General features: G+C 40.8%; 1 protein-coding gene and 1 pseudogene across 1 annotated transcript in view; one reads left to right on the top strand and one right to left on the bottom strand.

Annotated features, from left to right (window-relative positions):
- Nucleotides 1–1,470: 1,470 nt before the first annotated feature.
- Nucleotides 1,471–13,257, bottom strand: LOC114109350 (large ribosomal subunit protein uL23-like; annotated as a pseudogene).
- Nucleotides 6,738–27,166, top strand: part of LMOD3 (leiomodin 3) — a 44,573-nt gene continuing 24,144 nt past the window's right edge. Inside the window, exons 1-2 of the mRNA XM_060402229.1 lie at nucleotides 6,738–6,912; nucleotides 22,104–22,324. The gene's annotated coding sequence lies outside the window, so the exon portion shown is untranslated. The remainder of the gene's footprint in view (nucleotides 6,913–22,103; nucleotides 22,325–27,166) is intronic.

Here is a 27,166-nt window from a genome sequence, read left to right on the forward strand (position 1 = left end):
GGTGTGGCTTGAGGATATGCCTAATTGAAGGACTAGTTAACAACCAACTGGGCAAGAATTACGTTTGCACGAAGGGTGGAGGAGGAAAGCAAAGGCATTTAAGGAATGCCCTGAAAAGTCCTAGGCTTCTCTAGTGGCTCAGTGGTAAAAAAAAAAAAAAAAAAAAAAAAAAGAGAGAGAGAGAGAGAGAAAAATCCGCCTGCCAGTGTAGGATACGCAGGTTCAATCCCTGGATCAGAAAGATTCCCTGGATAAGGAAATGACAACCCACTCCACTATTTTTGCCTGGGAAATCCCATGGAGAAAGGAGACTGGTGGGCTGCAAGGAGTCAGACACAACTGAGCTGCAGGCATGACGTGGCTGGAAAGTCCTATGAATTAGACTAGCTTTGTAACCTAACCGCACTGCTCCGTCCTAGCACAAACACAGAACTTTTCCCGGAAAACCATTCTTTATATTGTCCTCTCCTCAATTTCGTGAGAAAATGGTGCCATAAGGAGATCAAAGATTGGAAAGCCAGAGTGAGAAAGATCTCTTTAGGGAGACTGACAGCCCCAAAAGTGGGAAGGGCATTCTCAGCAGCCCTTCAATTCCCATGAAAGAAGCCTTCCTGGGAGTTGATAGTGGGTGTCTGGGCAGACATCACCATCTCTTCAAAGCAGTGCTTATGTGGGCTTTGAAGTCAGGCAGATCTGGAGACACGCTGCCGGGCTTGGAATCAATCCCAACCCGACGGCTCTGGTTGTGTGATCAAGGGTCATTTTCCTAACCTCCCTGGGCCTCAGTTTCCTGTCTAGGACACATCACGCAAGGGTTTTTGTGGGCTGAACAAGATAACGCGCATACCAACGAGGACCTACTGTACAGAACATGCGCCTCTGTTCAATGTTGTTTGGCAGCCTGGATGGGAGGAGCGTTGGGGGGAGAATGGAAACATGTATACATATGGCTGAGTCCCTTCACTGTTCAACTATCACAACATTGTTAATCGCCCATATTCCAGTACAAAATGAAAAAAAAACCCAACAGACTCAAAGAAGTGACCGATCCAGGCAGTTTTTATACCTTTTAAGACAAAAGAAACAATAAATTTAAGTAGCAAGAAAAACCAAAAATATAATGCACATAAACAGCTCAGCACAAAATCTAGTCCCCAGCAGATGCTTCATAATATAAATTATGCCCTGAAAGAAAGGTGGTGATGTTAAGGATTAGAGTGTCTTGAAAGTTGGGGTTCAGAGGATTTGCACGGCCTTAGTTTAACCTCTGAAATGACAACACTATTGAAACAATTCATCAGAGGTCTCAAGTACTGTCAGGAGCATACGGAATTTTTTTTTTCTCTTATTTAATCCTCAGAGCAAGTTTGCAAGTATTAATCGCAAACAAAAGCTTGAGGAAACTGAGCAGTTTGCCCAAGTTATGTATCAAGAAAGCACACAGGCCTGGATTGTAGTTCACAAATGCATTCAGTAGAACATTTGAAAATTATGAATTCGTGCCCCGCTGGTGTACACTGTGGAAGGAGGATGCATAAAGATTAACCTAAGAAGTCAAACCAATTAAGATGTTTTCCTGACCTTTCGGTCAGAATCCTCCTGCAAGGCCAGGCCTAAGGCAGGGTATAGTTTAAAGAGCCTGAGAGTGAGTGCCCTGGCTGCTTCACCCTGGCCTTGAGCCTGCTGCTGTCTCAAAGACTGGTACCTGCCTTTTCATGTGTATAAGAGTGCAAACAAGCCAGTTAGGAGGGTAGCCAGATTTAGCAAATGCTGGATGCCCAGGTAAATTTGTAAAATAGCTCTAATTTATTGGGGGAGGGAAAAGAAAGCTGCATATAGGACATTTGGGGTATCCTGATTTTAAAAAATCAATAAGGGACACCACAGAACATGTCCCATAGATACAGGGACAGCCATACTTGCCAGTCCTCTGTCCAAGGGCAGGTGGGACAGATGTATGAAAAGTTTGGGGGGATGGTATGCTAGGGACATAGGTCTTACACCTCTGTGTGGAGAGAGGTTGGCCCTGCTCAATACAAGCCTTTCTTCATATCAGAAAACTTCCAGGCTAGGCCTGGTTTGGTCTGTCATTATGCATAGAATGAAGCTCTTCTGGAAGGGCAACCCTGAGAAAACCTTTCCTGTTTCCTCTGGCCTAGAATGCAAGTGTTGGCAAAATTGGTCAACGAGGACACCTAGAGGCCCGCATGGGTTATTGCAGGCAGGAGATTTCTGATGGGGCCACCCCACAATACTGAATTCAAATGGATGTACAAACCAGGTTTAAAGGCTATTCAGAAAAAAAAAAAAAAATTGAACACCCGACAGTTTGATTTATTAGCAACGTCTTCTTGGGGAAGTTAAAATTTTTTAAAATGTCATATTCCAATAAGATAGAAATAAAAATTGTAACACGAAATTGTAAGGATTCACTAAAACCATGAACTCCCAGTGCCTCAGACACAGCTAGCACTTATCCGTGTGTGTTGTCATTATTGTTTCTAATATGAGACTTGCAAGGGAGCTGTTATTAATAACTTTTAATAATACTATAAACTTTATCAATAAAATTTAAATGGTAAGTGTCAATAATATTTAACATTCATTGAGTACCAGGGCTGGGATTAGGTTAAAGTGAGTGAAGTACTTGCTCAAGTGCAAAATGTAAGGGGGTACCAGAAAGCCCAGATAAATAAAGATAAATAATATTTCAACAGTCTTTTAAAAATAATCAAGGGAATTTCATGGTGGGCCAGTGCCTCCACTGGCGAAGGCTGGAGTTCAATCCCTGGTCAGAGAACTAAGAGTCCACAAGCCAAGTGGCATGGCCACAAAAAAAAAAAAATTTGTTTTTTATTTTGTGAAAACTTTTATACTTGGAATTAGCCAGATGGACTCAGTTTGCCTGTACGTGCACTCAGTCATATCTACCTTTTTGCAGCCTCATGGACTGGAGCCTTCCAGGCCCGTTTATCCATGAAATTTTCCAGTCAAGAATCCTGGAGCAGGTTGCCATTTCCTTCTCCGGGGTCTTCCGTACCCAGGGATCGAACCTGCTTCTTTTGCATCTCTTGCACTGGCAGGCGGGCTCTTCACCCGCTGAGCCACCAGGGAAGCCCTGGATGATCCCAGATTTGTTGGCAACATCATCATCAGGACCAGTCGGACACATGCCTTCTTCTCTCCATCAGTCCTGATCAGGATGTTGACCTTAGCCATGTCAATGTCTCAGAGCTTCGTCACAGCCTGTTTGATTTGGTGCTTGTCGGCCTTGACATCCACAGTGAATACCAGTGTGTTGTCGTCTATTCTCTCCATGGTGAGGGGGACCTCGAAGATGACATAGCGGTCAAGTTTGTATCTTCCAGGGGTGCCCTTCCTAGGATATTTGGGCTGCCTCCTGAGTTGCAGTGTTTTGGGCTGCTGGAAGGTGGGTGACGTCTGGATTTTCTTTTCTTTTGTGTCTGTGGACGCTTTTCAGCACTGCTCTCTTGGCCTTCAAAGCCTTTGCTTTGGCTGTGGCTTTGGTAGGGGGACAGGAGCTTCCTTCTTCACCTTCAGCACCGTCTTTGTGAAAAGCCACAAAATATTTTTAAAAGTCAAAATAATCAAAACCTAGGCAAAAAAAAATCCACAATGAACAAAATATAAAAATTTAAAATAAGGTTAGAATCAGTGTTACTGCTTATTCCTTTTGCTTCTGGCTCTAACGTGACTCAGCATCACACTACATTGAACTGCACTGTGCTAACAGGTCATCCTACCACCAGAGGAGGCAAGCATTCAGTATACCCATTTTATAGATGAGAGAAAGGAAACCCGAGGAACTCCTCATATACACTGCCCAGGGCCACAGCACTAAGTATAAAGCCAGAAATCTATCCCAGATTGGGACAATTCTAAAGCTCACAACTTGCCCTTTCTATCTTCCCATTCACAAAGGGATGCAAGCGAACATTTTTCTACCCCAGGGTATAATTTCACTTGTGCTATGTGTAGAATTGCCAGAGTTACCAAATAAAAGGAAAGGATACCCAGTTAAATTTGAAGTTGAGAAAAAAATTTTAGTGTGTGTATGTCCCGTAATGTCCTTTATCTGACCACTCTCCTCCCTGCCCCATTACCAAGGCAACCAGACATTTTAATAAACAGAATTCAAAATGGGATTTTGAATCTGCTGGATTAAGCCTCCCATGTCTGTACCTGAGCACACACCAGGAATAATAAAGGGCTTTAATAGCGTACCAAGGGCCAAAAACAAAAAAATAGAGGAAATTGGCTTAAAATCTTAGGCTTAATGGCAAAGGGACAGTTTGAGCTTTCTCTGGCTCTACCAAAGCCCTTTTTTAGCCCTTAATGAGATGCTTTGGAATAAGAAATTACAAGCCAGAGTTGAAATAAAATGCTTTAGGTGTTCTGTGCTGTGTATTCTACAAATGTTATTTGTTATTTTGAGATCTCTAGTTCGAGGCGACATAAATTATTTCCTTGGCACAACAGTCTGAACCCCAATGATTTGCTCCCCCTTACGGTGTAATGAAAATGGTTAAGAACATATGAAATTGGTGTTTTAAAAGCAGTGGTAATCATGTTGCCCACCTGGAGCTGAAACATTAGCAAATTTCAGCTCCTTGGGGCTCAGTAAATTAAATATATTGTCAGAAGTTATTTCTTCCAATAATGTTGCTGCATGCAGATGGAGAAGGGGAAAATATTTCAAGGCCAGCCTGAACTTTAAGTCGTATTTGAGGAATTAGGTTTTTAATAATGTAAGAGTGAATCATTATAGCACAACAATGGATTTTTAGGAAATTGCATGACTTGAACAACTATTTCAATTCCTAATGCGCACCCTACCTACCTTGTGAAAATTTTCTAGATCCCTCCCAGGTAAATGGATCCTTCCCAAAGCAATTCCTAACACTTCACACAACCCACTAATTTCCATGTTACTGATGTGTGTGTCTGTGTGTATGTACACGCACACATGCATACTTATGCTTTCTCCCCTCCCCACCTAGTCTGTGAGCTCTTAGAAATCAGGGACCATGTTTTATTTAAATATGAATTTAGAATCTAAATCAGCTTCTTGCCCAGCATGTGGTTGTGTAATTGCATAGTGTTTCCATGCTGTATTTGTTTTCCAGAGCTGCCGTAAACAGAGTCAGAAATTATGGACATGATCTGGTTTCTTTTAAGGTGCGTGAGGGGGAATCTCTCTCATATATCTCACCTAACTTCTGGGGGTTTGCTGGCAATCTTGGGCGTACCTTGGCTTGTAATAGAAGCATCACCTTGATCTCTGCCTCCACAGTTATGTGACATTTTCCCTGTGTGCACGTCCCACTGTCTAAATTTCCCTTTTTCATAAGGATACCAATCCCACTGGACTTCCCAAGTGGCTTAGTGGTAGAGAACCTGCCTGCTAATGTAGGAGACACAGGTTCGATCCCTGGGTCAGGAAGATCCCCTGGAAAAGGAAATGGCAACTCACTCCAGTATTCTTCTCCGGGAAATCCCATAGACAGAGGAGCCTGGTGGGCTACAATCCATGGGACACAAAAGAGTGGGGCACGACTTGCAACAAGACAACAATTCTGTTAGTTTAGGCCCCACCTTACCTTGCCTACATCTGTAAAGACCTAATTTCCAAGGAAGGTTACATTCTGAGATACCTAGATGGGGGTTAGGACTCCAACATCTGAAGAATATTTTTGAGGTTCAAATAACTTAAAATTATAGATTGACAGGCTCTAGTTGATTTAAAAATCTCTACTCAGCAAAGATTCTGAGGGAGGGGTAAATTCTGATTCAAAATTATCCTGAGTAGTTGGAGAAGGAAATGGCAACCAACTCCAGTATTCTTGCCTGGAGAATCCCATGGACGGAGGAGCCTGGTGAGCCACAGTCCACTGGGTGGCAAAGAGTTGGACACGACTGAGCAACTTCACTTTCACTTTCACTTAATAATATTAAAGTGAAGACTCCTCACTTAGATCTGACTACTGACATGTAGGAAAATAATATTGTTCAGCCTGGATCTAGTGAACCAGGCTCTGCGTTTGCACGATATCCTCAGCTGAGGCTTAGGCACATTCAAAGGTTACGTTGCACTATTAACATCCTCTCCTCCCAAACCTGAAGTTACAGTGATTGTTCAGAAGCCCCACACGCTCCCCTCTCTAGGGTTTCTGTACAGCGACTTCAACTAGACCCGTGTATGTTACATCCACCCAGGAAGCTTGAAACCAAGAGTTACTAATGCTTCAGTCCTACAATGGACCCACTAAATCTGAATATCTGAGGGTGAACCAAAAGTCCTCGTGCGTGCTAAATCGCTTCAGCCATGTCCGACTTTTTGTGACCCCATGGACTGCAGCCCACCAGGCTCCTCTGTCCATGGGATTCTCCAGGCAAGAATACTGGAGTGGGTAGCCATGCGCTCCTCCAGGGGATCTTCCCAATCCAGGGATCGAACCCAGGTCTCCCATATTGCAAGTGGATTCTTTACCGTGTGAGCCACCGGGAAGCCCAAGAATCCTGGAGTGGGTAGCTATTTCCTTCTCCAGCGGATTTTCACTATCCAGAGATTGGACACGCGTCTCTCAGGTCTCCTGCATTGGCAGGAGGTTTCTTTATCTCTAGCGCCACCTATCGGAGGGTGAACCAAAAGTCCTCAGGTGATCCTAATATGAAGCACGAGGCTTTAGACCCACGGAGCTGCACCTGGCCTCTCCACGCTCCTTCCCCTGGTCAGTGAATCTCTTCGTCCTTCCTCTGACGCCTGTCTGCAGAGAGGGAGCATTTTGGCCAGCTCCTTGGCCCTGGGAGTAGTCTTATCATGGTAGTTTCTACAAGCAAGGGTGCTGATAGAGAGTCCTGTCGTGGTCCCAGGTTTCTTGTGGAATTCAGGTACTGTTGGTGAACCTAAGCCCTATGCATGCCTGGGAACCTTGTGAATATGCAGTTCTGATCCAGGAGGTATGGGGTTGGGGGTCAGGGAGCCTACATTCCTAAGGTGTTCCCAGCGCGGGCCTGAGTTTCTTGTCGGTGGCTCACACTTTAAGTAACAAGGAGCCGGCATCTGAACCATCCCTTCCGACTGGGCTTTAACGTGCTATTGACAGCACGGGTGACCTTTGAACAACGTGCGGGTGAGGAGGGGTGCCAAGCTCCCTGTGTTTGAAAAACTTCATTTAAATCAGAGTTGGTCTTCCTCCATATATGTGGTTCCTTCATTTCTGCTGTTCCTCCGTATCCAGTTTTGTATCCAAAAATTTAACCGTGGGTCATGTAGTATTGTAGTATTTATTACTGGAAAAAAAAAATCCACAGGTAAGTGGATGCACACAATTGTTCAGGAATCAGCTGTCTGTGTACTTTGTCTCCTACAGAATGCCTCTGCCCTTTTCCTGAAGTTGGGTTTGTTATTTATTGAAGAAGCCATAAGACACAAGTGACCTAGCTGTTCTGTTTCTAGTGATTCATAAACACTAAGGTAGTGTCTATGTAGTGAATCTTCTGGATTCAGGTGACAGTGAGTCTTCTTTCTCTGGAAACTACTCCTTACATTCAAAGGGCACTCCAACCCCCAAGGCCAAATCTTAAAGTGGACAGAGCTCAGGGGCTCTAGAGCCTGGCAGTGTGGGTTCAAAGCCTGGCTCTGACACCTGCTAGCCATGTGACCTTGGGAAAGTCACTCGGCTTCTCTAAGCCTCCATTTTCTCCCCTCACTTCAAAGGGCTGATCTCCAGATTAAAGAAGATAAGATGTATAAAATGCATAGACAACAGCAGCCCAGAGTAAGCTCTCATTACGCACTAGCAGTGGTAATTTTGCTATTTCCTGACCTGATCCCTTAAGTATAGTTGATGGATCCAGGGGTGTGTCTGAGCCAGGCTAGAGCAATCACATCCCCTCTAGGAATTTGGAATTGGACAGTGAAAGCCTCAGAGAATGAATGCTGTCAAAATAGCAGCATTGAACATTGCTGCTCAAATGTTTGTCAGAGGATCAGTAGCATCAGTATCACCTGGGAGCATGTTACATGATACACAATCTCAGGCTCCTTCCCAGACCTACTGAATACAGGTGGATTTTTCACAAGGTGAACATTTCAGTTTGAGACACACTAGGAGAAACGTTTACTATCTCCTTGGAAGGCATCCATCATGAGCTTTGTTTCTTCAAACCTGCAGCAATACCAATGCAGATTTTTATCAAATTGTTCAGTCGCTCAGTTGTGTCTCACTCTTTGTGTCCCCATGGACTGCAACACACCAGGCTTCCCTGTCCTTCACCATCTCCCGAAGTTTGTTCAAACTCATGTCTATCGAGTCGGTAATACTATCCAACCATCTTATCCTCTGTCGTCCCCTTCTCCTGCCTTCAATCTTTCCAGCCTCAGGGTCTTTTCCAATGAGTTGGCTGTTCACATCTGGTGGCCAAAGTATTGGAGCTTCAGCATCAGTCCTTCCAATGACTATTCAGAGTTGATTTTCTTTAGGATTTTAGGTTGTATTGTATTGAGTGTGACCAGCTAATGCCTTGTCTTTTTTTTTTTTTACATTAAAAAAAATACTTATATTTCTGGCTAAGACCCATTTTAGCTCCATCTTCGTTGCTGTGTGTGGGCTTTCTCTGGTTGCAATACGCTGGCTTCTCCTTGTACTGCTTTCTGTTGTTGCAGAGCACAGATTTTAGATGCTGGGGCTTCAGTAGCTGCAGCACAAGGGCCCTAGAGGGCGGGCTTAGTAGTTGTGGCACACGGTCTTAGAGGAATCTTTCTGGACCAGGGATTGAGCCCATGTCCCCCGGATTGGCAGGCAGTTTCTTCAATCACTGGGCCACCACGGAAGTCCTGCTTCATCTTTTATAAGTTTGGGCTAGCTGTAGTTACTTTCTGATTCTTGAGTCAGCAGTCTCAATAGCACTGCTGACTATATTGAAGAAATCTTGCAGGACGCTATAGCTTTTCCACTGTATCCTATCATGAAGATGAATCTAGAATCAGAGGAGGGGTTTAGCTTCTAAAGTTAGCACATAAGGTGAGAATTAGGTCTGGTCAAAATGTTGCCAGAAAATGTGTTAGAGATGTGCCATGTGAAACAGTGCCGTGTCATCTTTCAGCCACTGCAATACACTGCCAGAGAAGGCAATGGCGACCCACTCCAGTACTCTTGCCTGGAAAATCCCATGGATGGAGGAGCCTGGTAGGCTGCAGTCCATGGGGTCGCGAAGAGTCGGACACGACTGAGCAACTTCACTTTCACTTTTCACTTTCATGCATTGGAGAAGGAAATGGCAACCCACTGCAGTGTTCTTGCCTGGAGAGTTCCAGGGACGGCAGAGCCTGGTGGGCTGCCATATATGGGGTCGTACAGAGTCAGACACGACTGAAGCGACTTAGCAGCAGCAGCAGCAGCAATACACTGCTACATCTTCACTTGAGCCCCAGCTGAAGTAGCTTCTCCTTCATGACCACATGGTACTTATTTTTAAACCCTAGATGCACATTTTGCACAAAAAGATCTCACTATGGAAGCTGAGAAAATGGATGCATATTTCCCAGTTCATATCCACTCTGGGGCATAAGCTCATCGAATGAAATGGCAATCAACTTTACCTGCACGATTTATTTTTTCCTTTCTCGTTCTCTCTCTTGTTTCTCCTATCTCTGTTTCTCTCTGGTGTATAGAGTTGACTGTTCACAAATTAATGTGAGCATGTTAGGATGCTAAGTCTGTTGGTTCTCAAATCTTTGACATACATGGCACTGTCCAACTGAGGTATTTCTAACAGTTACTAAAAGGCATTAAAGGCTCTATGAGATAATGAAGAAGCCAGCAACCATCGCCACATAAGCACCGCTGCAGCGTCACCATGCTCGTCTTTAAAGGCCTCCAGGCAGCACGCCCTTCACCTGCCTTCCAGCCTGACCTTCACTTCTCCTCTGCCGTCTCCCGGCAGTTGTATCCCACATCTGGCCGTGTCACTGTCCAACAAGTTTCACCATAAACCAACCATGTGTGGCCTCAGTCCCAGCAAATATAAGTTTTTTCATATATTGAGCAAAATTTGGCAGAACATGGTGAAAGTCTCTAGTTCACTGCTCTGCTTAAGGATAGTCCTCATACTGCCGTGTGGATGAACCTAAAGAATGTTACGCTAAGTGAAATAAGTCAGACACAAAATGACAAATACTATATGAGTCCACTTCTACGAAATGTCCAGAACAGGCAACTTCATAGAAACAGAACATAATATTCCAGGTTACTAGGGGCTGGGAGAAGAAAAGAAGAAACCATCTGCTTGATGGTTGTAGAACTTCTGTGATGAAAAGCTTTGGAAATCGTGGTGATGGTTTCATTGTATCATTATAAATATAATTACTGCCTCTATAATTAATGGAAAATTTTATGGGACACATATTTCCCTACAGTTTAAAAAAGTGGGGAAAGTAGTGCTCTACTGTCCATATTACCTGTGGTTCAGGTGGTAGGAAATCTGCCTGCAGTGCAGGAGACTGAGGCTCTATCCCTGGGTCGGGAAGATCCCCTGGAGAAGGAAATGGTAACCCGCTCCAGTGTTCTTGCCTGGAGAGTCCCATCAGACACACCTAAGCAGCTAATAAACCCTGTCCATTTTCAGTCAGCTCAGTTCAGTCACTCAGTCGTGTCTGACCCTTTGCAACCCCATGGACTGCAGCACGCCAGGCTTCCCTGTCCATCACTAACCCCCAGATCTTACTCAAACTCAAGTGTATCAAGTCAGTGATGCCATCCAACCATCTCATCCTCTGTCATCCCCTTCTTTTCCCGCCTTCAATCTTTCCCAGCATCAGGGTCTTTTCAAATGAGTCAGTTCTGCACATTACCAGGTCTGAATTCTTAAGACTCTCATATTTCAGTTAATGGTACTGCTTCATTCATCTCCAAAGAACACCATCTACTCCATTCAAAACTCTTCCCATTCTCTCTTCATTCTCTCAAAGGCCACCACACCTGTGTATGCAAACACACTCTGAATGTTTTCCCATTTCCTTAGTTTTCCACATGCTCAAGAATTATTTATAAATTATTAATTTAAAAGATTATTACCTATTCTGTGCAAGGTACTGGGAATAGCACATTCTCATACATGGGCTCCACCCCTTAGAAGTTTGAAATCTAATCAGGGACTCAATCAAATTCATAGGTCATTGGAATATAGTGCAAAGTGGTATGATCAGGGACGCAGAATGAAGAGTGGGCAGTCAACCTCTCTGGGGGCAGGGTGCAGTCAAGGAAGGCTTCCTGAGGGACGTAACCTCTGATTCTGTGTGTATATTCAATATTTCTATTACTTTGTTAAAAAGAAAAAAAAGATTTTTTAGGCAGTATTGTATAGTCGCCATCTAAGAGCTGAGTCAGCAGCAAGCAGTGTGTGGTTAACATTGCAGGGCACTAGCCAGTTAATAGGTTCTTGTCTAGAAACCATAGCTACACAACCATTCTGACTGTAATGGACCCTCTATCCTGCAGTAATCCAAGCACATCAGAACTACAATGACCATTATTTTCAAAAGTTAAAAAAAGAAAAAGGATAAAAAAATGTTGACCAGGGTATGGGAAAACTTATTTTTATATATTACTACTAAAAATATATGTTAGCATAACCATTCCAAGGGCTATTTCAAAGCAACTGTAAAATTAAAATCCATGGTGGATGGAGGAGGGATTGATTGGGAGTTTGGGATTAGCAAATTCAAACTATAAAACATGTATAACTGAATCACTGTGCTGTACCAGAAACTAATAAAACATCATAAATCAACTATACTTCAATAAGATGATTTTTTAAATTAAAAAATATTATGATTTTCTTTTGCTTTTCTTTAAAGATTTGTTTCCTTTTTTTTTGGCTGTGCTGGGTCTTTGTTGCTGCACACAGGCTTTCTCCAGTTGCAGAGAGCAGGGGCTTTTCTTGCTGCAGAACATGAGCTCTAGGTGTGTGGGCTTCAGTAGCGAGGGCTTAGCAGGCGCACGGGCTTAGATGTTCCATGGCATGTGGGATCTTCCCAGACCAAGGATCGAACCCATGTCCCCTGCATTGGCAGGCAGATTCTTAACCACTAGGCCACCAGGGAAGCCCTGTGATTTTCTTAAAATCTGAAGGACAGGATACCTTTAGACCAAGGAAACAGCACATATAAAATGCTTGGTCTTTAGTTTCTTTTTCTTCCCTCCTCCTGTTTTGAGGGTTAGGAGGAAGGGTTCTGGAAATTAATAAGTTAAACTTGGGAGATAGGAAAAAGTGTCTGTGTATGACACCTCTGAGCCATCGCTAAGATTACATGTAAATAACTGAAAAAATGGCAGCTCCTGCTTTTTGGATGTCAAGTGATACAGTGGAAAGAACACAAGCTTTGGCGCCGCTTTCTCACATGGTGGTCTTCTTAGTAGAAATAATGATAAGACCAGTTGTCTTGTCATGCAGTCAGCTTCTGCATATGCTGTCACATTTAATCCTCACAGTGTACCCATAAAGCAAGTACTATCATTACTCCCATTTTATTTATTTGTATTATTTTTTGAAAAGCTCTCTGAAGAAGCTACAGAATTTTTGTTGGTGGTGTTGTTATTTTTATTTGTTTTAGTTTTGGCCATGTTGTACAGCTTTCAGGATCTCAGTTCCCCAGCCAGGGATTGAACCTGGGCCATGGTAGTGAAAGCACCAAATCCTAACCACTAGACGACCAGGGAACTCACCCCCATTTTATAGATAAGCAGACTGATGCTTTATTAGGTTACATGCCCAAGGTCATTTTCCTCAGCCCTCAGATGGGATTGAAGGGGCTGATTTGTTGCTGTTAGACGTGGTTAGGAAATATCCATGTATAGTATCTAACACAGGAGTTGGTTCCTCTGCCTGGGGTTAAGGCCACTGGACCACTTTAGAAATGAGCCCTCTTTGGCACCATCCCCTATGGTTACTTAAGAAACCAATACCTTTTGGCTGGAGCCCCATTTGGAAAAGCCTCATGGAATACATGTCTTTAAAAAGTTTCAAATTCTGGTTCCAGTTAACACATGCTCCTCAATAATTAAATGGTGATGTGTATAGATTTGATGCATAAATAATACTAGCCTAGCAATGAAGGGCCAACCTACCCTTCAGAAGCTGTTGCCTTGACACACCCTGCAGGTCTAGCACAGTCTCAGCAGAGCAGAAGGTTTGGTCTGGAGATCTACCAAGGATCTCAAGGGATATAGACATCGTGAGCCCAGTGTCTGTGTTAGGGCAGTGTCAGAAGTTACTGTGCCCTGAGACTAACGAGGTAATCAGATAAACCCAGAAGAAGAAAGAAAATAGTTCCAAACTCAGAGTCCCTAGGTTCTGATCAACAGTATATTTTTAACAAGCAGAAGAGTGGCGTAAATCTATGCCTGTTCTTTCAATCAATTTAGTGGCATTAATAAAACAATTGTTAACCTTTCTTTAAAGATAATATATGAAATATTAACCCTTTTTTAAAGATAATAAGTGAAAAAAGGAGATTTATGTCAATTTAAACTAAATTATGAATCAGCTCTTGGCAGTAATTATTCTTTGACACAGGCTGTTCTTACATCACAAACAAAACCTATCTGGGAAGACCAAATTTGTGTTCTAATCTTCTAAATTCATTCCCAACCTAGAGGACAGTAGTTGTACAGCTGATCGGAAAGAAGCTAAATAGAATCTCAGTTTGGTTTTATAAATATGATTTTCAATCACATATTTACTTTTATACTTAGCTTTACAAAGGATTCATTGTTGTTAAGTTCCTTGGGTTCTACTACAGTTCGTTTTATTTATTTATTTTTGGCTGTGCTGAATCTTTGTTGCTGCTCAGGCTTTTGGCTCAGATGGTAAAAGCATCTGCCAACAATGCGGGAGACCCGGGTTCGATCCCTGGGTTGGGAAGATCCCCTGGAGAAGGAAATGGCAACCCATTCCAGCATTCTTGCCTGGAAAGTTCCATGGACGGAGGAGCCTGGCAGGCTATAGTCCATGGCGTCGCAAAGAGTCGGACACCACTGAGCGACTTCACTTCACTTCAGGCTTTTCTCTAGTTGTGGCGAGAGGGGGACTACTCTTTGTTGAGCAGTGCCGGGCATGGGCTTCTCATTGCAGCAGCCTCTCTTGTTGTGAAGCAAAGGTTCTAGAGAGTTCGGGCTTCAGTGGTTGTGACATGTGGGCTCAGTAGTTGTGGCGCGCAGGCTTAGTTGCCCTGAGGCATGTGGGATCCTCCTAGACCCGGGATCAAACCCATGTCTCCTGAATTGGCAGGCAGACTCTCATCCACTGAGCCATCAGGGAAGCCTCCTGCAATTTGTTTTAAACAAATAGTTTCATAATGATGCTAATAACTGTTCTTATAACTATGAATTCTAAAAATCTCTTGGTAGGGCCCTGCTCTCTCTGGCACCTTTGTCTTGTTTGCTCCTGTGTTATAGGAAAGTTAAATGTACAAACTTAGGAAGAAACGTGGCGTGTGATCAATTGTAATTTAAGACATAGATGCTAGGGGATATTTCATGAGTGGCTCTTGGTCCAAGGTCCCTCTTTGTATATGGGGGTGTATACGGGGAGACTCCTACTTTTCTCTACTTATTATTTTCTCTAGGACAGAATTTCCTACCTCTGCACTATGGACCTTCGGGGCCACATTCTTCTGTTGTAGGCCCTGTCCTTAGGATGTTTAGCACCATGCTTTGCATAAAATAAAATCCACAGAACTTATGCATCTTATCACTAGAAGTTTGTACCCTTTGGCCAACATCCCCTCAGTCCCTGGAACCACCGTTCTACTATTGGTGTCTATGAGTTTGGCCTTTTTTAGATTCTAGATGTAATTGAGATCATACAGTACTTGTCTTTCACTATCTGCCTTTCTTGGCTTCCCAGGTGGCGCTGGTGGTAAAGAACACGCTTGCCAGCGCAGGAGACAAAGGAGATGTGGATTTGGTTCCTGGGTTGGGAAGTTCCCCTGGAGGAGGGCGTGACAACCCACGCCAGTATTCTTGCCTGGAAATCCCGTGGACAGAGGAGCCTGGTGGGCCATGGTTCATAGGGTCACGAAGACTCGGACACAACTGAAGCAACTTAGCATGCACACGTCCGACTTTCCTTGTTTCACTGCCTTCAAGGTCCATATATGTTGTTGCAAGAGGCACAATATTTCCTTTCTGGTGTCCAAATAATATTCTTTCATGTGTGTGTATAATATATAATATGTATATCAGATTTTCTTTGTGCATTCAGCTGTCAGTGGTCACTTAGGCTCTTTCCACGTCTTGGCTATGGTGACTGTTTTGCAATGAACATGAGCGATTTCTTTGAGGTCTGATTTAAACTTTTTTGAATATATACCCAGACATGAGATTGCTGGGTCATATAGTGCTTCTATTTTTGATTTTTTGAGGAGTCTGTGTATTGTTTTCCATCATGGTTGTACCAGTTTGCATTCTCACCAACAGTGGACAAGGGCCCTGTTTTCTCACCAAGAGAGCTGTTCTCTTATCTGACTCTTTGCGACCCCATGGACTGTAGCCTACCAGGCTCCTCTGTCCATGGGATTTTCCAGGCAATAGTACTGGAGTGGATTGCCATCTCCTTCTCCAGGGGATCTTCCCGACCCAGGGATCGAACCCAGGTCTCCCACATTGTAGACAGACGCTTTACTGTCTGAGCCACCAGGGAAGTCCTTTTTTGATACTAGCCATCCTAATAGGTGTGAGGTGCTATCTCACTGTGGTTTTAGTTTGCATTTCCTTGATGATTAGTCATGTTGAGCATCTTCTAATGTACCTGTTGACCATTTATATGTCTTCTTTGGAAAATGTCTGTTCAGATTGCCTGCCAATTTTTTATTGGATTATTTGGGGGATTTTTTGCTATTGAGTTGTATATATCCCACAGATACATTTGTGTGTGTGTGTGTGTGTGTGTGTGTGTGTGTGTGTGAGTGTGCGTGTGCATGGGTGCACACTCAGTCATGTCCGACTCTTTATGACCCCATGGACGCAAAGGGCTCCTCTGTCCATGGAATTTTCCATGCAAGAATACCGGAGTGGGCTTCCATTTCCTACTCCAGGAATCCTCCCAACCCAGTGATTGAACCAGCATCTCCTGCTTGGCAGATGGATTCGGTTACTACTGAACTGCCTAGGAATGAGATTATGTATTTAATTTCCACTTTGTTGAGACCTTTTATCATGAAAGTGTTGAATTTTGTGAAATGCTTTTTCTGTATTGACTGATAGGATCACATGATCTTAATCCTTAATTCTATTAATGTGATTTATCACATTTGTTTATTTGTGTATGTTAAGCCATCTTTGCATCCCAGGGATAAATCCCACTTAGTCATGGTCTGTGATCCTTTTAATGTGCTGTTAAATTCAGTTTGCTAATATTTTGTTGAGAACTTTTACATCTATATTCATCAGAGATATTGACCTGTAGTTTTATTTTCTTGGCCTTTTCTTATCTGGCTTAGGTATCAGAGTAATGCAGGCCTCATAAAATGAGTTTGGAAGTAATCATTCCTCTTCAGTTTTTTTTAACAGTTTGAAAAGGACTATTAGTTCTTGAAATGTTTGGTGACAGTCACCAGGGAAGTTGTCTGATCCTGGATTTTTCTTTGTTAAGAGGTTTTTGATTACTATTTCAAATTCCTTAGTCATTATTGGTCTGTTCAGATGTTTTATCTTTTTTGAAATTTTATTTATTTATTGAAGTATAGTTGACTTACAGTTGTTGTCAAGTTTCAATACACAGCAAAGTGATTCAGTTTTATATATATATGTATGTATATATGTATATAAATTTCTTTTCAGACCCTTGGGAGTTCCCTGGTGGTCTGGCAGGTGGGACCTGGCATTGTAGTGGCTTGAGTTCAACCCCTGGTTGCAGAACTAAAACCCCACAAGCTATGAGGCCCCTCCAAAGAAAGCCACAAAAAACAACCCCCTAAAACAGATTATTATCCATTATAGATTATTACAAGATACTGAGTATAATTCTGTGTGCCCTACAGCATGTCCTTGTTGGTTATCTTTTTATATTTAGTACTGTATGTATGTGGATCCCAAATTCCTAATTTATCCCCCTCCTTTTCCCTTTGAAAATCATGGGTATGTATTCAGATTTTCTATTTCTTCATGACTGATTCTTGGTAGGTTGTATGTTTCTAGGAAAGTTTTCGTTTTTAACTTAGGCAGTTTTTGGTGTATAGTTACTCATAGCAGTTTCTTAGGATCCCTTGTAGTTCTGTGATATCAGTTGTAATGTCTCCTCTTTCATTTATAATTTAGTTTATTGGAGTCTTCTTTTTTTCCTGGTAAGTTTAGCAAATGGTTTGTCAGTTTTTTACCTCCTCAAAACACCAACCTTTATTTTCATTGACTCTTTCCCTTGTCTTTCTAGTCTTTATTTCTTGGTTTCTACTCTAATCTTTATTATTTTCTTCTCTCTTTTAACTTTGGGATTGTTTTTTTAATCATTGTGTCAGACTCTTTTGAGACCCCATAGATTGTAGCTTACCAGGCTCCTCTGTCCATGGGATTTCCCAGGCAATAATAGGGGAGTGGGCTGCCATTACTGTCTCCAGAGGATTTTCCCAACCCAGGGATCCAGCCAGTGTGTCTGGCTTGACAGGCAGATTCTTTCCACTGAGCCACCAGGGAAGCCCAACTTTGGGATTAGATTGGTGTTATTTTTCTAATCCCTTGAGGATTAGAAGCTAGGTTGTCTATTTGAGATTCTTTTGTCTTAATAAAGGCATTTGTTGCAATCAACTTCCTTCTTAGAACTGTTTTTGCTGCATTTTATGAGTTTTAATATATTGTGTTCACATACTATTGAAGCCTAGCTTGGAGAATTTTGAACATGACCTTGCTAGGATGTGGAATGAGTGCAGTTGTGCAGTAGTTTGAACATTCTTTGGCATTGCTTGTCCTTGGGACTAAAATGAAAACTGACCTTTTCCAGTCCTGTGGCCACTGCTGAGTTTTCCAAATTTGCTGGCATATTGAGTGCAGCACTTTCACAGCATCATCTTTCAGGATTTGAAATAGCTCGACTGGAACTCCATCACCTCCACTAGCTTTGTTCGTAGTAATGTTTCCTAAGGCCCACTTGACTATACACTCCACACTGTGGCTCTAGGTAAATGATCATGCCATCATGGCTATCCAGGTCATTAAGATCTTTTTTTGTATAGTTCTTCTGTGTATTCTTGCCACTGCTTATTAATATCATCTGCTTCTGTTAGGTCCATACTGTTTCTGTCCTCTGGGTTGGTAAGATCACCTGGAGAAGGGAAAGGCTACCCACTCCAGTATTCTGGCCTGGAGAATTTCATGGACTACAGTCAATCGGGTCGTAGAGTCGGACACGACTGAGTGACTTTCACTTTCACTTTTTTGCATGAAATGTTCCCTTGGTATCTAATTTTCTTGAAGAGATCTCTAGTCTTTCCCTTTCTAGTATTTTCCTCTATTTCTTTGCATTGTTCATGTAGGAAGGCTTTCTTATGTCTCCTTGCTATTCTTTGGAACTCTGCATTCAGATGGCTTTATCTTTTTTCTCCTTTGCCTTTCATTTCTTCTTTTCTCAGCTATTTGTAAGGCCTCTTCAGACAACCATTTTACCTTTTGCATTTCTTTTTCCTGGGGATGGTTTTGATCACTGCCTCCTATACAGTGTTATAAACATCCATCCATAATTCTTCAGGCACTCTATTACATCTAATCCCATGAATCAATTTGTCACTTCCACTGTAAAATTTTAAGGGGTTTGATTTAGATCATAGCTGAATGGCCTAGTGGTCTTCTCTGCTGCTGCTGCTAAGACGCTTCAGTCGTGTCCAACTCTGTGCGACCCCATAGACGGCAGCCCACCAGGCTCCGCCATCCCTGGGACTCTCCAGGCAAGAACACTGGAGTGGAAAGTGGTTTTCTCTACTTTCTTCAATTTAAGTCTGAATTTGGCCATAAGGAGTTCATGATCTGAGCTACAGTCAGCTCCTGTTCTTGTTTTTGCTGACTGTATAGAGCTTCTCCATCTTTGGCTGCAAAGAATATAATCAATCAGATTTCAGTATTGACCATCTGGTGATGTACATGTGTAGAGTCTTCTCTTGTGTTGTTGGAAGAGGGTGTTTGCTATGACCACTACTTTCTCTTGGGAAAACTCTTGTTAGCCTTTGAACTGCTTCATTTTTTACTCCAAGACCAAATTTGCCTGCTACTCCAGGTGACCGGTTGTAGCTAAGTTCTCAGGGGCATGGAGCTGTGTCTGGGTCTGTAACCAAGACCATGGTCCGTGAGTCAGCCGCCTAGACATGCATCTGCCTTCTCACAGCATCTCTCCTCCATCTGTGTCTGAAAGGAGACTCAATCTCCTACCTTGATCTGAAAGAGCCCGCAGAGACACTTCTGTCTGTGAATAATGTCAAATTATTGTTGAAGGGGGACACAAGTGAGAAATATCTTGTGCATCCATCTTATTTGAGAAATGGATTTTAATTAGAGGTTGAATATAGGTTTCATATGAGACACTGACTTGATAGAGAGTGGCTGCCTGGTGTGGGGCTCTGTGAAAGATTCTGAGGTTGCTCCTGGGCTGAGAGAGTGCCATCCTCAATTAGTTAGGTCTGCCATGGCCGTGACTTAGGGGAGTGCTGATACAAGTGCCATGTATTTGTCATTACTGATCTGTAATATAAGCCTCAGCCAGTCGTAGTAGTTGTAATTTTCTCCTGGGTGATGCCCTGACTTGGCCTTGGCAGCCCATCTGGATGCCTTGGTAGCAACTGGGTAATTGGCTCTTTATTTATCTTGCCTAAAATAGAGTACTTTTGCACTAATTAAAATTCTATTTTAATGTTAATAACGGATTGACACAGTATGCATATGTGTTTGAGCTCTCAAGAAATGTTTAAGGCTTTAAAATATGTTCTGATGCCAAGAAAGATGGAAAATCTATTGGGATGCATGCAAGAAATAGATTTACTTTAGATCAAAATATGCTAGCGAAATACCATGTTTTGATTTTTTCATGAAACTTTGGGATGTCATTTCTTGTCATTCTTGAAACAAACATTTTGAAAAAAAGGGCACAGTCATTTTAGAAGTTATAAATGCTGTAACATATAGAAAACCTCCAAATGATTTTATTTATTAAAAACTACAGCAAAAAAAAAACTAATGCAGAGTAATTTCTTTGCCTAGATTATGCCTACACTAACTGTTAAACATGCCAATACTGCGTCCCCATAGTCTTAGTGCTTACCCAGAACCTTACACTTGTATTCCCCCAGTTGCTGAGTGGTTGTTATTGTAAAGGCACCATCTGACACTCTATAATCCCCAGATTGCATTTCAGTGGATTGCAGTTGGACAGGCAGATAAATTTTTTTTTTCAATTTTAGAAGCTCCCATCATACCCACAAGTATTTTTTAAAGTGATGCTAGTTTGTGTTACATGGAAACATTTGCTGAGCAAAGTCAGGGAAGGTCTGGCAACCAAAGACAATGAGCAATGCTTAAATCAATCACTTTGTAAGCTTTATCGGGGGGGAAATTGAAGCCAACAGTGTGAAGTTTGTTTTGAAACATTTAGCATATGACACTGTCATTAATTTAAAAATAGGACCCAAGAATTATGTTAGGTATGTAAGGAATGACGTTGGTCACAGCATTAGGGAGACAACCTCACTGTGACTAAAAAAATAAAAGCAAAATGATGGTGATAGGATGAGCACAAATCAACCTCTGGTTGTAATTTCCCTAATAGTTTTGCAGTTGTTTCTCCTTCCTGGTTGGGGTGATTTTCTGAATCCCTAGAAGAAAACCTGGGTTTTCAAATGAGAAATTCTGAAGATTGTAAGAACCATTCTGTTAAAAAATGTTCATGGCCCCTTGAAATAGTTTACTGAGAAATGTATTATGCACCAGTGAAACTGAAGAGCTCTGAAATAACCCTTCATATTGGCTGTGCCTTAAAAAAAAAAAAAAAAAAAAAACAAAAACTGGAGAAACGATAACTCTGACTCACTGCTGGTCTTCTGTGGCATTTTTTCACCTCTTAACTCCACAGTTTTCTCTGGAACAACAAAAGCTCCCAAGTTCAGTTGTTGTAACTTTGAGTCGCAGCTTGAAGACCAGCTATATAGTATGGTTGGCTATATTAGATGATGACTGGTTATTTTGGGTTCAAGTTGTTTTAAACGTTGTCACAGAACCTCCCTCCACCTCGTGGTATAAACTGAGACTCTGGTTAGTCTCCAGGCTTCATAGAATTGTCAGGTGGTGATATCTCCGTCCTGATGGAGTGGGAGCTAATATCTCCTTGTAGGAGCTCTGTTGCAGGGCTGAGACCGGTGCACAGGCCTGGTTCCACATGTCAAGGCAGAGGTGGCGACACCTGAGTTTGGGCTTTCTTTATGTTCCTGTTGTCCTCATACATTCATCAAATTATTTTTGAGAAGAACTTTGGATACTTTCGATAAGTATCACACATACCCTCCTTTTCTCCCCAATCGCCTTAAGTGGTTCATTCATTCATTCAACCAAAATACTTGATAACTCACAGTGTGCCCTGAACCATGAGAAGACATAAAGAACAGATAGGTACTATAAGTTGTCCTTACAAAGCTTTATGATGCTGGAGACACTGGCAAATCTTTTGTTATAAAAAATGCAAGGAATAACTAAGTCAACTTTAAATTAATTTACTTATATTTTATCTTTTGTATCTTAGAATGCTACCTCTCCTCCCTTTTATATCATGAAGAAAGGGGGGGAAATAGGCTAATTAACAGTGTCACCATCTGAAGGACAAACTACTGGCATATCCCACCCAGCAGCATGCCCAGCTCTTCCCATAGTCAGTCTGCATTTTCATCCTCACTCATTAATGTCCAGCCACAAAAGAAAGAGAAAGGAGAGACAGAAGGAAGGGAGAGGAATCTTGAAGACTGTGAATTATTTCAGCAATCAGTTGCCCCTAGATATATGAAAATCTATTACTCTTCATTCAGCATATTCATTTTGAATCTCTATCTCTTCTAGGCACTGAGGATAACAAAGCGCATGAGATAAAGTCTCTGATCTTATATCACTTGTACTCTAATGGACAACAAATAATCAAATTGAGAATGTTGAACAGAATCCAGCATTGACTAAAGGCAGCTCCCATAGACATTGCAAAGGTGTTTTGATGGATGGCAGAAATACCTGGTTAAGTGTATATCCTACCAAGAAGACCACAGAAGGGATCCTAAATCATTTAGGTTGGTAAACTCTAGTGTTTTCATTTTTAAAAATCATGTTTTATAGCCATTTGTAGTCATATTTCAAGTACAAGCCTAGGTAATGGTGCTTTTGTATTTGTGGGAAGAAATCATTTGTGAAGAAATATTACTACCTTAATATCACAGAACACATTCCAAGTCATAAATGGTAACATTTGAAAGACAAATTGATTTTGTCATAGACAACAATAGACCCACCTTTAGAAACAGAGTAACCAAGGAAGACAGTTTAAGATCATATCCTGAGTCCAGGGAAAACAGGATTAATTACATTGTCTACTTGTTTGCTCTTTACTAACAAAGACAGCCACAGGTTTCTGCAAAGTATGATGTGCAGAATCTTACTAACAAAATTGAAAAGATTAAAAGCAATATTTAGAAAGGTACATTTTTTTTGGAGAAAAAATAAAAGAGCCTGGGAGGAGAAAAACCACATGTTAAGAGTATATATTTGCTAACTGGTGATTTCAGTTTTTTCTTTCTGCTTATCTATAACTTCTGTTTTTTTCTATAATGAGCAAATATGATTTACATGATTTACATAAGCATTTACATATTTATTTTACACAAAGAGAAGCCATTAACTTTATTTCAGTGACCATATTTTCTAGCTCTTTCTTTGGAAAGAGACCAGGGACAAGGCTTGTATGTAGCTTAGTAAGATTTGATAAAATTGTTAAGACACTGAACATGGTTTCAGGTTATACTTCTCTAGTTTCTTGAAGCCCTGGCCTTTTCTCTGATGTCCTGAGTGCTTCTTGAGTAACAGAGCTGTGATATCTAGATTTCTCCTTGCATTTCAATCAACTGAAGTACCCTTGGCCTTATATCCTCAAGTGTGTGGTGTCACCAGTGTTGTGGTTCTTTTTTCCACTCTTGAATGGTCTACATTTTAAAAATTTCAACTTTGGTTTAAAATTTTATTTCTACATTGAGATAAGATGTGCACTGAATGAAATTCCTAGATCCTAGCTATACAAACAGATGAGTTGTGACAAATTTATCCACCTATGTGGGCTTCCTTGGTGGCTCAGTCGTAAAGAATCCTCCTGTTAATGCAGGAGATGTGGGTTCGATCCCTGGGTCAGGAAGATCTCCTGGAGAAGGAAATGGTGGCCCACTCCAGTATTCTTGCCTGGGAAATCCTTTGGGCAGAGGAACCCTGCAGCGTATAGTCCATGCGGTCAAAAAGGAGTCAGACACAACTTAGTGACTAAACAACAATGTGAAATATAACCCAAGCCCCAATCAAGATTTAGCTGTCACCTCAGAAGATTCCCTAGTGCCCACTTTCCAGTCAATCCCCACCCTCCATAAGTACTGCTCTTTTGATTTCTATCTCCACGGTTTCACTTTGCGTCTTCTTGATCTTCACACAAATGGAATCTTACTGCGTGTATTTTTTGCTGTCCAGCTTCTTTAATTTAACCAAATGTTCTTGAAATTCAACCATGTTACTATGGACATGATCTTTATTGAGTAGTCTTTTCTTGTATACAATACCACAGTTTGATTATCCATTCTTTTGTTGCTGAACTTAATACTATTGACTCATTTAAAAAGTGGCTTTATATTTTGTAAAGTAATTCAGAAAAACTGAATAGGATCTTATATAATAAATGCTAGTGAACACTTTCACCTCTTCCTTTTATGCTCTTCTTTCTCTGTTCCAAGAGTCACTATCCTGAAGTTGGTACTTCTCTTTTTATAATACTTGATTGACTTTGAGCATCTATGGCTGTAGATAAGATGTCTACTATCACTCTGATTTTCATTATTCTGTAGATAATTTTTTTCTCTATGGTAATTTCTTTCAAAGTTCTGCATTCTTATTGCAAGTTGTCTGAGAATGGCAGAGTAGGTACAGCTGTTTTAAAACTGCTGATGGTCTAAAATGATTTAAATTTTATTTTGCTTAGTATTCAGGAAGTACTTTTACTTTGAGGACTTAGTCTTCCAATTTTCCAGTTCTGGAAAATTGTTCTTGTTGTTCAGACACTCAGTCGTGTCTGACTCTTTGCGACCCCAGGGACTGCGGCATTCGAGGTTCGCCTGTCCTTCACTATCTCCCGGAGTTTTCTCAGATTCATGTCCATTGAGTTGGTGATGCTATCCATCTGTCTCATCCTCTGCCAGCCCCTTCTGTTGCCTTCAATCTTTCCCAGCATCAGGGTCTTTTCCAATGAATCAGTTCTTCGCATCAGGGGGCCAAAGTGTTGGTGCTTCAGCATCAGTCCTTCAGATGAATATTCAGGGTTGATCTCCTTTAGGACTGACTGGTTTGATTACTTGGAAAATTAACCATAATTTATCTTCAGGTATTGCTTCTTCACAATTCTCTCCACTTTTTTATTCTGGAATTCCTGTTAAACAAATGTGGGAGCCTTAGAAACGTTATCCATACTTTGGTTACTTTTTCATTCTTTCAGCTCCCCCATCTCTCATTTTGAACATCTCGGTTCTATGTTGCAGTTTAAAAATGCACTGCGTACTCAGCTGGAGTTCATCCACTCATTGTATAGTCTATTTCAATAATTGTATTGCTTATTTCCAAGATTTTTAATTAATTTTTTTCACATTGACCTATTAATAAACTATATTTCTAAAATAGAAGTTATACTTTATTTCCATGAACATTTTTGATTATTTTAAAGTCTGACAAAGTGTATAAATTAGTTTAATCTGGAAGGAACAAATGTTTGAAATACTGATTTTGCTGGTTATTCCCCCCTCCCCGCCCCCAACAAAATTTTACTCCATGGCCCATTTACTTATTGCTTTCTCCATAAAATGGTCTTAGTTCTTAAGTTTTCATTTAAATATGGTGAAACAGAGGTCCATGGTAGTTTCTGCGATAATGTATACAATGGCCTAAATTTTAATCATGTAAAATGATCCCTACAAGGATAGCTTCTAAATATTGACACACTTAAAACATGCCGTAAGGATTTTCTGATATTAAAATCATATATGCATTTGCAAAATATTCAAGTAACCTGGACATGTTTAAAGCAGAAAACAATGATTGTTTCATATTGAAAAAGAGTCAAACAGTTTATGAAATAAATATGTATAGACTGTATTTAAATGTTTTAAACATTTTAACTTAATAGGCCATTTAATAACAGGCATGTTTCACTTAATTATAGATATTATTCCATAATAATAAATATAAAGCTTCATCAGTTTTTTAAAGATATTTTAAAGTATTAGAGATAGGAATTGGGTCTGGTTTATTTCATCAGTCCCCCATTGTTGGGCATTCAGGTTGTTTCTGGTTCACTGTAATAAACAATGCTGTGAATACACTTTTAAATATCTGAAGTTGTAAGGATCTTTCAGAATAAAATATACCACCTAAATACATTTCATTTCCCTTGCTTTTTATTATTGTGATAACATAACACAAAGTTTATAAGATGAACTGTTTGGACGTGTATAGTTCAGTGGCATTAAGTACACTCACATTGTTGTGCAATCATTCTTGCTTTCAACAAGCTGGGAGTTGAATTTACAGCTCAATTGAATACATTTCTTCATGACGAAATATGTTGCAGACAACCCTCAAGAAATCCAAGGCGTGCTTTCAGTTTTTAAGCGTTTTGATATCTCTTCCTTGGATAATGTGGCTTTTCACAAAGGATTAGGGAAATGCCATACACATAAGGTATCCGAAAAGAAAGACTTGAGACCTGCCTACTATGTTTACAAATGTCATAGAAAACAATACCTAAGGGTAGAATGCCTAAGGGTTCAAGTATTTTGTTCTACAAATTTTATCAGACCTGCATTTATTTTTATCTGTTTTAACAGAGTGCTCGTATCCCAAGTTTGCAGGAAAATTAAGGCAGTTATCCTGATAGTGACTTAAATATTATTTGGGGTTATTTTATATGTCGTAGAAAGCAACTAGCATTTATTTAGTTTTCTGAACTTAGAAAAAAGATGGGAAAAAACCAAGATTGGATCCAAAAATAAAATGAATTAAAGGAAAAGTCATCAGTAATCCCTTTACTTGGAGTTGTAGCATTTTAGAATATTTCCTTCCAGTCTTTTTCCCATGTAAACCCATTAGATTGTTTTCTTCCTTTGACTTGGTTAGATCATCGTTTCACAAAATGTGTTCTGAAGAACAAATGCTCTGTATTAAAAAGCTTTTTGTGGTTATCAGTACAGAAGATGATTTTCTCAATTTAGAAATTCACAGTTCTCATTAGCATGTTCATAGCTTTTTGATTAAGAAATATCTCTAAATTTCTTTAACTCAGTATTCTCCACCCAGTTTGATTCAAGAATCCTTCTTACAGCATCTTACCATTTTCAGTAGGTATTTGGTGATGATAGCACAGCTGTCTATGACTGCATTACTTGCAGTCTGCCTATTTTCATCATTTATTTTCCCTAAGAAGTAGAACAGTTGCTTTCTTTTTTAAAAAAATTTATTTTATTGAAGTATAGTTTATTTACATTGTTGCATTAATTTCTTCTGTACAGAAAAGTGATTCAGTTATACACACACACACACACATATATACATTCTTTTTCATATTCTTTTCCATTATGGTTTATCACAGGGTATTGAATATAATTCTCTGTGCTGTACAGTAGGGACTTTTTGTTTATCCATTCTAATAGTAGTTTGCCTCTGCTAACACCAAACTCTCAGTTCACTCCTTCCCAACCTCCCCTCCTCCTTGGTGACCACAAGTCTGAGAATTCCCTTTTAGAAATGTTCTTTTGGACTGTTCTGCTTATCTAGGTGGGGGCTGATATTTACCTATTGAATCTTTCTGGGTCAGGATCTAGAGTTTCTTGTCTTCA

This window comes from Ovis aries, chromosome 19, assembly GCF_016772045.2.
Source record: "Ovis aries strain OAR_USU_Benz2616 breed Rambouillet chromosome 19, ARS-UI_Ramb_v3.0, whole genome shotgun sequence".
Lineage (NCBI taxonomy): Eukaryota > Metazoa > Chordata > Mammalia > Artiodactyla > Bovidae > Ovis > Ovis aries.